We start from the raw sequence: 14,124 nt of genomic DNA, 5'->3' as shown, positions 1-14,124 counted from the left end.
ATACAGGAGTAGTCAAGTAAGCATTGACTTAAATTGACTGCTAGGAATTGTAATTATAGACTGAGATGTCAGATGGCTAGAGACTCTCTTATGATTAAAGCAAGAGCTTTTTAAAGCTCCCCAGCATTTCTCTTTATGGGTAGGGGTACTGTAAAATGTTGAAACAAAATTCAAAATAATGTACTAATAATTGATTGCTTATTTGATTTCCAGTTGTTACCTCTATTCTTGGCTTTCAAACACGTTGGTAACAGCAGGTTTCAAATTCTGTTGTGCTACTGGATCTAAACACTGTGATGCTGCTTTACTTCCTAGTTAGAGGTCAAAGCTTGCTGCAAAGCATAGAACAGTAATGGAAATATTTTAAGTTCTGAGATCAAGCACATGACAGAAAATGAACTTTTCATAAATGGTGAGGCTTATAAGAGCCCTTTCGGATAGCTGCTGAAGAGTGACATTTTGAAACAAAAGCAATGGAGATGACATCTTGTCCTTCAGCTGCTTATTGACAAGTAGCTGAAAGTAGTAGTGTCAGACCTAGTTTTTGTAAATGAGTAGCATTTTTAGATGTAAATATGACTTGGGTTGTTAGCATTGTTCTCTGTAGAGTGGTTCTTAATCTCTAGAAGTATTTGGATACTGTCAGTTTAATGTAATCACTTAGCAGCTGAAAGCCAAGTAGGAGAGTTATTTTTGAAGTTGCTTATACAGAAAGTTACTACTTAATTGAAGGCAGAGGGAAAGAAGATTGCTGTGGCTGACTCCTTTCTATTAGCAGTATTTGTAATTAAGTTATTTACTAGTACTAACAGTTAAGTGGGCACTTGTTTTGGAATAGAGATTAAACAATTGATAGGATGCAATTTCAAGACAAATTAAACTGGAAATAGATCTGCTTATGAATGTAATAACTTGACATGATCCTTACAGCTCAAGGGATAGTATTGCTGGTGTTAGGTGGTACCTTGGTGTAGAAAAAGAGGAGAACCTGCTAGCAACCACTTTAAATATCTGATGTTAATCCACTCAAGCAAATACTGGGGTTATTTGATTTGTCTCTTAATAGTGGACAAACTTATGTTCTTTGTGTGTGAAAGACAACTTCAGCTAGGCAAAATCAAATTTTTGCAGTTTGCAATACTGGCAAAGCCCTATTTTTGTCACAGAAGTACTGGTGTCTGTTTGATGTGATACAGTGCATGCAGCCTATCTTAACTAAAAGACTTTAGTACTGGAATTTCTAAGGAATGTTGCCTAAACAGTGGTTTACTGCAAGTCTAATCTATCTTGTTTACCCAGACACTCTTATGGCTGGTGGTGTTATAGCTAACATTGTAGCTCTGAATGAGCTATTATACTGAATTATGGTACTAGATTATTAATGATACAGATAACTTAACAAAAGATATACCTCTATACTTTGTAACTGCCCTGCTGTCTAGATCTACTATGTGGAAGTTCAAGCTGTGCATCTTTGTGATGCTCAGGTTTTGGCCATCTGAAACTCTCCTTTATACTGGTAGAAACATGAGGTGCCTTGTACTTCTGGGGTTTACCTCATTGTGTAATAATCGGCAGCTCTATTTACTGATAGTGTTTTGATTGTGTATTGAGAGTTGAATTGCTATAGCACACTTGTCCTTAGTTGAGGACACTGTAGTGCTTGGCTTTGCTGGTTCCTAATTTTTTATTAGGATGTTTAGACAATAGAACTGTACCAGACAAACAGCTGGATTTGGATATGGGCTCACCAGGTGATAGCCAGCATACTTTTCATAGCTGCAGATAGAGAATGATTAGCTGTAAATAGAAAACATTGTGACTTTCCTGAAGTGACTAGGAGTAACTTGATTATGAAGTGCCCACTTAACAGCAAGTTCCAGTTGCTCTGTTGGTTCTATTAAGCCATCTGGTAATACTTGGTTTAAAGGAGAGAAACAAAGCAACCCCCACCCACAATTTACCTATCTACCTACCCAGATCTGAAAGAGTAAGGCTAAGCATGGTAACTTATAACCTGTATCCATGTCCCTCACTAGGTGGATTACAGTTGTACCTAGAGGCTTTAATAACATCAGCCTCAGGTGTTGTCTGTCATAACCCAATTTACAACTAGGGCTGATTTGTCAGTACTGGGAAAGGGCTGTCAGTACTAGGGAAGGGGTATTAATCAATCTGAGCTGCTAAAGCTCAAATAAAACTGTTGCATTTCAGTGCTTAATGCAACTGCAGTTGCTAGAACCAGAAGAGTGTATTTACTGCAAGTGTCAAAACAGTCCACTGGAACACGACAGTTTTCCAGGAAATAATAACATTACCTGCAGCTTTATACTGCCTGCAGTTAGTGACAGAGGGAAAAATATTATGATGCGTGTGACAAAAGGAAGGTAGCTAATGATTAAAACAAATCTTATTAAATGAAGGAGAATGCAATATACCTCTGAACAATTAAAATTGGAAAATGTCCCTTATGCACAAGTTGTCTTCTGACTGAAGACTAAAACTGCTATTAACTAAATCACTAGAGCAGCTCAGGGAGGCACCAGGCTTTTCAGGGCTGATGAGGCACTGACCTGGGATGGTCCTGCAGCAGCTGGTAAATGAATGATCTAATTCTTACTGTGCTAAAAAAGGATTAGACTAGCTTTTCACTGTTGTGTGTAGATCTCTTTTCAGCATCTGTATAATCTGTTTTCTCCAGGAGGGAGGGGATGTCAAACTATTGACACTGCTAAAAAGGATCATGTAAATAACCTCCCCTTCTATGAACTACCTAAGAAACCTCCTGCTTGTCTTGGAACGTGACTACAAGTGCTCTTTTGCTACTTCCTCTTTTAAAGCATGCAGTAGGTCTAAGACTTACATTGGCTTAGACAGGATGGGAAATGTAGCTGCTAGAGTCATAAAGATATCTATTCAGCCAGATTGCAGTTTTATATTTGCTACACTTAAAATTACTTTTAAGCAACAAATTAAACTTCTGCAGCAAATGAACAAAAACTTGCTAGTATTCCTGTATCAGTATCTGGCGTTACTTCTTGTCCTGGGTTCAGCAGTAGCAGTCATTTTTCTCCTTAGCTGGTGCAGCACTGTGTTTTTTACTTTCGGCCTGGGAACAGTGCTGACAACACTGATGTTTTTAGTTACTGCTCAAATGTTTAGTCTGACCAAGGACATGGTGAGTCTTGTGTTCTGCCAGAGTGGAGGGGAAGCTGGGAGGAAGTCGGGACAGGACACCTGACCCAAACTAGCCAGAGGTATTCCATACCACAGCACGTCATGCCCAGGATGTAACTGGGAGTTACCAGGAAGGGCTAGGACACTGCAGGGTTGGACTAGGTATTGGTCAGTACTCGGTTGGGCTGGGGGGGGAATTATCCGTCAGCAGGTGGTGAGGTGTTGTATTCTCTTCCCTTGCTATTTCCCTTATGATCATTATTACTGGTAGTAGCAGCAGTGGTTTGTGTTATACCTTAGTTACTGGACTGTTCTTATCTCAACCCGTGGGAGTTGCATTCTTTCGATTCTCCTCCCCATCCTTCTGGGAGTGGGGGGAGGGAAAGAAGGTGGGGGGGAGAGAGACTGCTTGGCAGGGTCTAAACCGTGACACTTCTGAATAGCCAGTTTTGAGCATCAGTATTTCCTGCTTGGTGTTTACAGACCTGCATGAAGACAGAGCACTGCTATTGGCTCTTTGATTTTATTTTGCATCAGCTTTGTAAAGACAGAATAAGTAAATGCTAATACAAAGGCCGTACTTCATTAAGCCTGATTACCCATTCTCAACCACGTTCCTTGCATTATTTTCTGACGAGCTGCATCAGTTTATGAGGTAATATAAACTCTTCCTATTGATTTTACCACCAGCTGCTCTGGTTTGCATCTGCTGCGTCAATGACTCTTGGTTTGGTTCCCACTGTGTGTTCCTGTATTGTCTCTTCACATGTAGATGTCAGCAGGTGTTCACCTCTGTTGTTGGGCATATTTTACTTGAGCATAATCTGCTGATTATTTCAATATATTCTCATTGTGTTTGAATCCATAGCAGTGTTTATTATTGCTGCTGCTGCTGATTAATTGACTAATTTCAAACATATATAGCCAGCCTATAGGTGGTTGGCTGTCTTTAATAGAAGACTTGGAAGTGGTAGCTGGTCTCTTCTAGTTGCTGAAGTGACAGGTATTCTGCCTTTGGGCATAATTACTGGCTTTACAGGATTAGTTATATTCAGTACTTCGAATTTAGTAAAAGCCTTTCTGCTGACCTCTGTAGGGTTTAGACTAGACTGTTGGAGGGGGTAGTTTAGCAAATATGTTCCCAAACTATTTTAAGTGGTAACCTATTGAATTAATTTGTGAAAAGTCCTGCCTAAAGTCTGCAGAGTAACCAGTATGTGCAAGGCAACGTGTCTATGGCAGAGTAAAAATTTGTGATCTTGGTGATTTCCAGCAAGGATCCTTAGTCCTGGGTACACATGCTTTGACTTGCTTAGCAAGCTATGCCCCATGAGCTCCTCCTAATCCCAGTGGGGATAAAACAGCTTCCCTATTTTCTCTGCACTTACTGCTTGTCTTTATCCAAGACCCACTAGCTGTCACTTTTCCTGCCAATTGTTGGACTTTCAGGAGAGTCATTTTCGCCTAAAAGCAAAAAAAAATTATATCATTAGAAGTCCTCCCTGCTATTCCCTCCATCTCCCCTTCAGTGCTTCTGTTATCTGAATCTATTGACTTAACAGGCATCAGGGATAGACCTTTTTCACTTTTGACTGATTAGAAGCAGAACATCATAATCAAACCAAGGGCTGGCTGTGCCTGTCTTGCTTCCAATGGGGACTAAAGACAGTGAGGAGGGTTATCTAATACCTGAGGTTGTCACGTTTTGACAGGAGAGATCAGGTTCTAAAATGCTCCCAATTGGTGGCATGGGGGGATAAAAGGAAAGGTCAGTCCTTTTCACCCTGTATGCTCTCGTAATGGATCACACTGTGAGGAGCTTACTGCTGTGACCTAGTAGGTCTTGAGACCTGGAGGGATCAGAAAGGATTTGACTACTTGAAGGAACACAGGAAATAGACCAAGTGTCCTTGTATCCTTCATAGGTCATCTTTGCTCCCCACAGGACCTTGACCTTTTTTGTGTTACTGAAGAACAGTCACTCATCACTCAGTGTTAGGAAGCCCCTGAGTGTCTATGCTCCATTTCAACCCCTTGCTGTGTAAACTGTGGACAGTAGTGTAAATATTTCACAGCTGTTTGCTGAACCATGTTTGCTCTGGACTCTGAACATACATTGTATTACAAACGTGCCTGACACCTGCCATTTCTCACACCCCCCACACCCCCCCCCCAGTGCATATACGTGTTTATGAGATATCTTTTAACTCACTGGCTGCAAAAACAGAGGAGGAATTCTATTAGATTTGTCTTGATTTTATTTTTAAACTATAATCTGAGGATGAGGAATAACAGCTCCTAATAATTACCTCACCCAGCTCAGAATCTCATCCTGAGATATACTGGGACTACGGACTTGCTGGGAAGTTAGGAGTTGCTTGGTATCCTCTGCTGACAGGCAGAAGGATAAAAGAAGTGAAATGGTGTAGAACATTTAAATTAGGCAGATGGGTGAGAAAGTTTCAACTATTTCATGTTCCCAAAGAGAAAAAGACTTATGGGGAAGCCTTTCTTAAAAGTTTTCTGAGAAATAATTATGATTTTAATAGTAAAAGCTGAAAAAGATTTGGGGAAGTTTGTTGGATTTTTTTCTTTTCTAATCTCATTGCAGAAATCTGGTACTTTTCCTTGCATCAGTAATTAATACATTTTATTTCTCATAATTTGGGGCTTAATACAGGAATGGATGTAAATAAAAGCAATGGAGCTGTAAGAAATATTATTTTAGACTAGCTATGACATAGTTGTCCTGGGTTCAGCTGTAACAGTTCTTTTTCTCCTTCCTAGTAGCTGATGCAGCTCTGCTCCAGTAAACAATCGGGTTTACTCGACTGTGTGGATCAGATGGCCTGGCACATCAGTCCCACAGAAGTATAAGGCTCTAGTAGATACCGGTGCACAGTGTACCCTGATGCCATCAAGCTGTCAGAGGGTGGAACCCATCTGTATTTCTGGAGTGACAGGAGGATCCCAAGAGTTGTCTGTATTGGAGCCTGAAATCAGCCTGACTGGGAGGAAGTGGCAAACGCACCCTATTGTGACTGGTCCAGAGGCTCCAGGCATCCTCAGCATAGACTGCCTCTGGAGAGGGTACTTCAAAGACCCAAAAGGGTACCGATGGGCTTTTGGTATTGCTGCTTTGGAGACAGAGGAAATTAAGCAGCTGTCCACCTTGCCTGGTCTCTCAGAGGATCCTTCTGTTGCACGGTTGCTGAAGGTCGAAGAACAGCAAGTGCCAGTCACAACCACAAGAGTGCACTGGCAGCAATATTGTGCCAGTTGAGACTCCCTGATTCCTATCCATCAGCTGATCCGTAGACCGGAGAGCCAAGGAGTGATCAGCAGGACCCGCTCACCCTTTAATAGCCCCATATGGCCAGTGTGAAAGTCTAATGGAGGGTGGAGACTTAGACTATCGTGGCCTGAATGAAGTCACACCACCATTGAGTGCTGCCGTACCGGACATGCTAGAGCTTCAGTATGAATTAGAGTCAAAGGCAGCCAAGTGGTATGCCACAACTGATATTGCCAATGCATTTTTCTGAATTCCTTTGGCAGCAGAGTGCAGGCCACAGTTCGCTTTTACTTGGAGGGTTGGCCAGTACACTTGGAACCGACTGCCCCAGGGGTGGAAACAGACCTACCATCTGCCATGGACTGATCCAGACTGCACTGGAACGGGGCAAGCGCCAGAACACCTGCAATACATTGATGACGTTATTGTGTGGGGCGATACAGCAGAAGAAATCTTTGAGAAAGGGAGGAAAATAATCCAAATCCTGCTGAAAGCTGGTTTTGACATAAAACGGAGTAAGGTCAAGGGACCTGCACAGGAGATTCAATTTTTGGGGAATAAAATGGCAAGATGGATGTAGACAGATCCCCACAGATGTCATCAACAAGATAACAGCAATGTCTCCACCAACTAATAAGAAAGAAACACAAGCTTTCTTGGGTATTGTGGGGTTCTGTAGAATGCACATCCCAAATTATAGTTCGATTATAAGTCCCCTCTATCATGTGACCTGGAAGAAAAATGAATTCAAATGGGGACCTGGGCAACAAAAAGCCTTTGAGCAAATTAAAAGCGAGATAGTTCATGCATTAGCCCTTGGACCAGTCTGCACTGGGCTAGATGTAAAAAATGTACTGTACACCGCAGCTGGGGAGAATGGTCCTACCTGGAGCCTCTGGCAGAAAGCTCCGGGGGAGACTCCACGTTGACCCCTCAGCTTTTGGAGTTGGGCATATAGAGGATCTGAGGCCAGCTATAGTTGGGAAGATCACAAAGTCTGACGAGTACCTCAAGAGGCTTTAATTTTGGGTGAAAATAGCAAATGAACTCAAGTATATGCTGTTGCCTGCTATATAACACTTCTATAGCCCATCAGCTAGATGTCCATCTCTGCCACTCTAGGCTTTGAGAAGAAGATATGTGCTGTCACGATCATCAGAAGAGAATAAAATCATGGGAAGAGCTGGCAGCAGCAGCAGGAGCCTCCCAGAACTGCCCTCGGGTCATCATTGACTGAATCTGACTTCCCTCTGATCATTATCCCAACAAAGAATGAACTTTGGAACCAGGCAAGCTCCCCAGTGTCATCAGCAGGCAACAATCCTACACTAAACTTACTCTCTCCTGCCCTGAAAGATAAGAAATTGTAAGAAATTTATTATAAGAAAGATATTATAAGAGATGAAGGCTGACATCATGGACTGACTGAACTCAGTGAACTTTATAGGGATGGTCCATGGACTAAGGAATGATACCTGTGTCTGTGTATACATATACATACACACATACATATATGTATATAGACAAAAAGTGATGGTATATGAAAAATGTAGGACCTGAGCATAACGTAAATCGTATGGAATGAGGGGTTGATACTGTCTTGGATTCCTCTGTAACAATTTTTTTTTTCTCCTTCTTAGTAGCTGGTGCAGTGCTGTGTCTTGGCTTTAGTCTGAGAACAACACTGATTGATAACACACTGATTTTTTTAGTTGTTACTAAGTAATGCTTACTCCAATCACGAACTTCTCAGTCTCATGCTCTGCCAGTGAGGAGGGGCACGGGAAGCTGGGAGGAAGCAGGGAGGAAGTTGGTTTTTTTAACTTTTCCCTTTTTAGTTTTATATTCTTTCTCCTTGTTATTTCCTGTAGTAGTTTTATATTATACTTTAGTTACTGGACTGTGCTTACCTCAACCTGTGGGGTTTATATTCTTTTGATTCTCCTCCCCATCCTCCCCGGAAGGAGGAAGTGAGCAAATGGCTGTGTGATTCTGAGTTACCGGCTGGGCTTAAACCATGACAGCAGTGAGTCCTGATGTGAATTTAGTACGATAATTCTCATTATCCCTAAAGTTTCTGTGTTTTGCCTTCCTCTTGACCACAAGGTGTCACTCTGGTACCTCAGCACTGACAACCACTGCAGGGGGCAGGGAAGAGGAGAAAAACTGTGACTCTCTTGGCTCCATGAAAAATTGAAGGGTATTTATTTTCTGGTAGGCAGCCAGGCTGAAAATACTGTCTGGATTGAAAGCCTTTCATGAAACATCTGGGTAGTTAAATTTTGCTAACTTCAGAGATGTCCATACCGACATACTGATTTCTTTCTTCAGTGAAGAATTGCTTAGGCTAACACACAAAAGCCTCTGTAAAACTATTTCATGCAGAAACTAATGATCAGAATGACTATGCTTTTAATACAGCAACTATCACAGAAGTGCCAGTCAATAGTTAAACTACAACAGGCTCATAATCAGTATCACAAATCCCTATCAAATTTCCAGAGTGGCCAGTTTTGCAGTGAATTTCTTCAAGTCTGCATGCTTAACCTCTAGATTTCCCATTTGGTATTTGATGTGTGTGCATGAGATTGTGTCTCTCTTTGTTTTGCAGCCTGTCACTTTCTAAATACCTTTCAAAATTGTCACTAGATTCTCAGCTGGTAAAAAAAACAAACAAACAAAAAACCCAACACAAAACCCAAAACCAAACAAAAAAAAACAAACCCAAAACCAAAACACCAAACCAAAAACCCCAATCAAACAAAAAACTAAAACAAATAAAAAACCCCACAACCCAACAAAACCTCAAAACAAACCAAAAGAACAAAAACACCCAAACAGTCAAGTTCATGGCATTTGAGACTGTGGTTCTCAACACTGATTTACTTGTTTGTACTTGTTGATATGATGTTTTAAGTGCAAAAGCTTTCGGCTAAAAGCAGAACTATGTAAAATACTTCCCAGATGACTTAATATGCTCTCAAAGGCATGGGATTATACAGTCACATGCCCGATAAAACTCACCTCAGTGCTGGTACATGAAGCATTAGGGTTGTTTTTTCCTCTCCTCTCTCAATGTACAGAGTGATGTACAGGTACATAGCTAACAAGTTTACGCTAATAGTTCTGCTCACTGAGCTGCTTGAGACAGAAATGCAGGTGCTAATATATAGGAAATGTACTTTGATAGTTATCCTTGGAAATGGAAGTATACACAAATCATTTCCCAGCTCTCATTCAAGTGCTTATAATATGGTCTAGGTATAAGTGCATTTTGCACATAGTTAAAGAGCATAAATAAATGTAATACGTAACTGGTGTCCTCTCCTACAGCGAGGCTCTGTCAAAGTACTTATTCTGGTAAATGGGAAAAAATACCAATGCTGCTGCTTTATATAATGTGGTTTTCAGAGATAGGTAAAATCGCATAACATACCCATCTCCACAAGTAACATCAATTCTAAGGACAGAGAGTGAGTACAAACTAGATGAGAGTCCATAGTAAATCTATCATTGACTTAACTCAGAGAGTTGCCATACATCTTTCTGCAACTCTTGGAAACCCTGCCAAATATGGGCTCCATGATTTAACTCTTCCTGCACATCTTCAAAAACCCAGGCTATAAGCCAGATTGTGCTCCTTTCCAACAGGAATGCTTAAACCGTGCAGCTTCAGGTGTTCATGTGGGGAGATGTGCTCTCAGTCACAACAGGTTGCAGTGTGATGAACACCACACACACCCAGATGCAGGTGAGGCACTAGCAAGCACTGCAGGTGGGAATAACCCTGTGTTTGGGGACCTTGAGTTCATAATGAAACTTCATACTGAAAGGCTACAGGGGAAAAAAATATCTATGGAAAATGTTGTGGGGTTTTTTGTGTTTTTTTTTCCCCTTAGGAAATTAAATGAATCACAGCTGGAGTCCTCTGATTGCTTGTGACATGAACTATACAAACTGCGCTGGTCTCTTCAAAGCAAAAACTTTAGAGAAATAAGATGGAGTTTAATTTGCCTTCATGTCAGTAAAAAAAATAATAATCTGGCTGTAACATGGTCTTCTGCAATTAAAAACCATTTCATAGAGGTGAGTAAATTGCATTGTATAATTTTCTCATGTAATGCATGTCACAGAGTAGTCCTGGCTTAGAAAAAGGCAAGTTTATGGATAATAAGAAGCAGTGCTTGTCCAGGTTTTCCCTTCTTCAAGCTTTGAACAAACATCAACTGCTTTAATCAACTTTCAACGCCTCTATATTGTCTTCTGAACTGAAATAGAGTGCATTCTCTGTTTATAAGTTATTTAAAAATAGAGAGAGTTTGCAAAGCAAAAGATTGTATTTTTCAATCTCTCTACAACCAAGCAAGACTAAAAACACTTTTGCTTTGGTTCCATTGTTTGTTTGATTTGATTTCCTTAGTTCTTAGGATAGGAGTAAGTGGACTTAAAATCCATTTGGTATTTAGAACCCTGCAGAGTATCTTTGAGCTGTCAAAGCCAATAGTCTCTGTAGATGTGGTTTAGAGAAGCCCCTTAAAGTCTAGGCAAGATTTACATTAGCCGTGGCTTTGGTGTTTCTAACACCATTTCTGCAATGAGTTTCATGTGAACATGACTGTTTGCCAGAGGAAAGCCAGAACCTGGGGGAAGCCAAAAGAAAACTGCAGGCTCTGTGCCTTCTATTTATAGACCACATATGGCAGTTTTCTTCCCCCAAATGTAATTATTACATTCACAACACAAATTGGAGCTGAAACCTCAACAAAACTGGAAACTAAGCTGTTCAGTGTTACCTCCAGCAGACAGCAAAATAAATACATTCCTGCAGTGTGCTTTCCAATGGCCAGCCTCAAACTTCACATCAAACAAATGTAGTGACAGATCATAACACATGCCTTTAAAATACCAGGGAAAGAAAAGCTTCTTCAGCAGCAACCAGATAAACAAATCCAAACCAAAGCCCCAAAATTCTGAAGAGCTTCAAAGCGTGGTACAGACACGTTCAAGGCAGCTGTCAGTTTGGTAGTTAGCCCCATTCAGCAATAGTCATTCTGCCAGTCATTCTTTGTGTTTGAATAGGGACTGTCTTGCTGCCTAGCTCTTAAGCCCTGTCCTGAAAGTCTTGTTACTTCAAGTCTCTTGGTGGGGGGGAGGGGGGGAAACCCCAAATGAAACCAATATGCCACTGCATTTCAGTTCTGGCCTGCTAAGATTGATGAGGAACACAGAACAAGGAATATGCTCTCAGGCTTCCTTAATTTACCCAAGGCATGACCAAATGAAAGGGTTATTCTGGGACATGACATTCCCACGAAGCAGCTGGCCTATACTAGGTGATACATGCTCTGAAAAGCCCCACCATTCCAGTAACTAGTTGTACCATATTTTGGTTTGTCAACCTGGATATGCTGGCAGGACACAGCGGCTGCCTCATGAAAAGTGCCTCAGGTACCGCACTGATGAGCAAGACCACAGACCCATGCCAGCCCTCTGCAAGGGCCTGAAGAGGATGGCATAAGGCTTGGCCCAGCTGTGCTTGTGCTGGCTTCCTCAGCTCTGAGGTTCATGAGCAGTTTGCTCCCAGCTGCTGCCTGTGACTATCTCATGTTTGCAGCAGCACTGTGCTCTGCAGGTCACTGTCCTATTGCAAACCACACTTGTGGTAAGAAATGCTGGCAGGAGCAGGTAGAGGGAAGAGATCCAGACAAACCCACACATATCTGTTCATAAACCACCAAACCATCACTTTCATGGTAGGAGGCATCTTTGCTACACTAAGTAAAATTACAGCATGAGGAACATTTACCTGGACCACATACCAGATTGACAAAGCATCCCTGAGAGCTTCATCATGCTAAAGAAAGTATATAGCCAAAAGAGTCTCAGATGAATACACTTAAAACATGTGAATATACCTAGTATTTTCTTCAGGTATTTAGTCCCAACCATATATCCCCTGCAAAACCATAGACTGATAACAGATGCAGAGTGTAAGATATGGGTAGATAAAACATCAAAGGAAATGCTTTGCCAAGGAAATGGTGAACCCATCACCACCTGTGCAGTAGGTCAGAGAACACCACGAAGAATTATTTTTCTTTTATTGTGCAAAGGACAACAACACTGAAACACACTTTTCCCTTAGAATTTGGTGCCTGATAAAACCAAGGGAAAAAGGTTAAACTTGAACAATTTCAGGAAAGCTTCAGCTGGAGAGTGAAGGATAAGCAGCAGCACACAGAACAAGATTAAACATCACTCTCTCTTCCTTTTCTGGTCACCAGAATTCCATGACCTTTTTTTCTTTAAGATCCTGTTTGAGGCCCTCTTTGAGATCCAAACTCCAAACTTTACATAGTGCTGTGGTAGATGACTCCTTGCAGAAGAACACATCAAAGCCTGTAAGTAGGTCTCCACTAAGAAATCAGCTTAAAAACATTTTTTTTCATCTAAACCTTTTCACCCTGCAGAATGAAAGCAGGAAGATATTCCTGTGCTCAGTAGAACAATATCTGAGCAGAATAAGACAGATGTAAACAATAATTTAAAACCATGTTAGACCTAAAATAAATCTACTTTCCCAGTAGGTTAAAGCCCACTGAAATAAAGCCCATGGGAGGAGGAAGAAGAAGGGAGAAGGCTGCAAAGGCATCTGGGAGATGGGAAAGCCATGGAAGCTAAGCAGCAGCAGAGCTGGTACTTCAGCACTTGATGGAGAGTAAGGGTAGTACTGAGAGCTAAAGGGAGCAAAAGGTGAGCTGCTTTACATACTCCACACTTACCTGGCTTAAACTGGTATTTTTCTTCTATTGCTTAAGAAGTTTAAACTGGAAAATGAGGTCTCCCTTTTCTAAGGTCTATAGGAATCTTCATTCCTTTGCATGAGACTTCCATCCCATGGCACACCAGTGGTTACATGCTGTTAGCAGTTTCGGTGTGTATTTGTTTAATCCTTTGTTTGCTCATGGACTGAAATAAATGCTCCTTTACAGCTTCGCCTGTCCTGTTTCAGTATCCGAGACTTTGGTCAGCTAGAAACCTTCTTCTTGTGGTTTCACTGGGGTTGGCTTGTACTAGTTAATAACACCGCAGGAAATAGTTGTAAGCCTGTCATCTCTAGACTTCAGTCTCTGCCCCCTGCTGCTATGCTACACTATTGTGCTAAAGAAAGAGGTGTTTAATTAAGGAGAAAGTAGTAAAACATCTAATAACTGTGGGGATGAGTTGCCATGTGGGATATCTTGACCACAAATCCTAGCTGGTCACTAATAGCAGGGAAAATGCCTTGCTCAAAGTTAGAGGATATTGTTGCTGTGGCTTCAAACAATAAGCAAGGACAAATAGGTGTGGGGCTCTGTGCAGCTGATGTACTTTCAATTAGCTCCCACAGAGTATTTTTATCTCCTGCTTTTTCCTACTCAGTGGGGTAATCTACCTATTTAAAAGAGGTGTTATGGTACTAAATTAATTAATCTTAATAATATGCTTTTATAGCAGTGCCTCATCTGCTACAGAAAAGTTAATGATCAGCCACTCCTCTTGTTTGAATTAGGCTTTCAACAGCCCACTCAGCTTTTCATTTACCCTTTTTAGATGTTGTAATGCATTTTTTGTTCAACACATTTTCCTCTGCTCCTGCCAACCTTCAAAAC

Source organism: Neopsephotus bourkii, unplaced genomic scaffold, assembly GCF_033783945.1.
Source record: "Neopsephotus bourkii isolate Nb327-2 ecotype Australia unplaced genomic scaffold, CSIRO-AGI_Nbou_v1 NB_1634, whole genome shotgun sequence".
Classification (NCBI taxonomy): Eukaryota; Metazoa; Chordata; class Aves; order Psittaciformes; family Psittacidae; genus Neopsephotus; species Neopsephotus bourkii.
Note: the sequence above shows the minus strand (reverse complement) of the source record.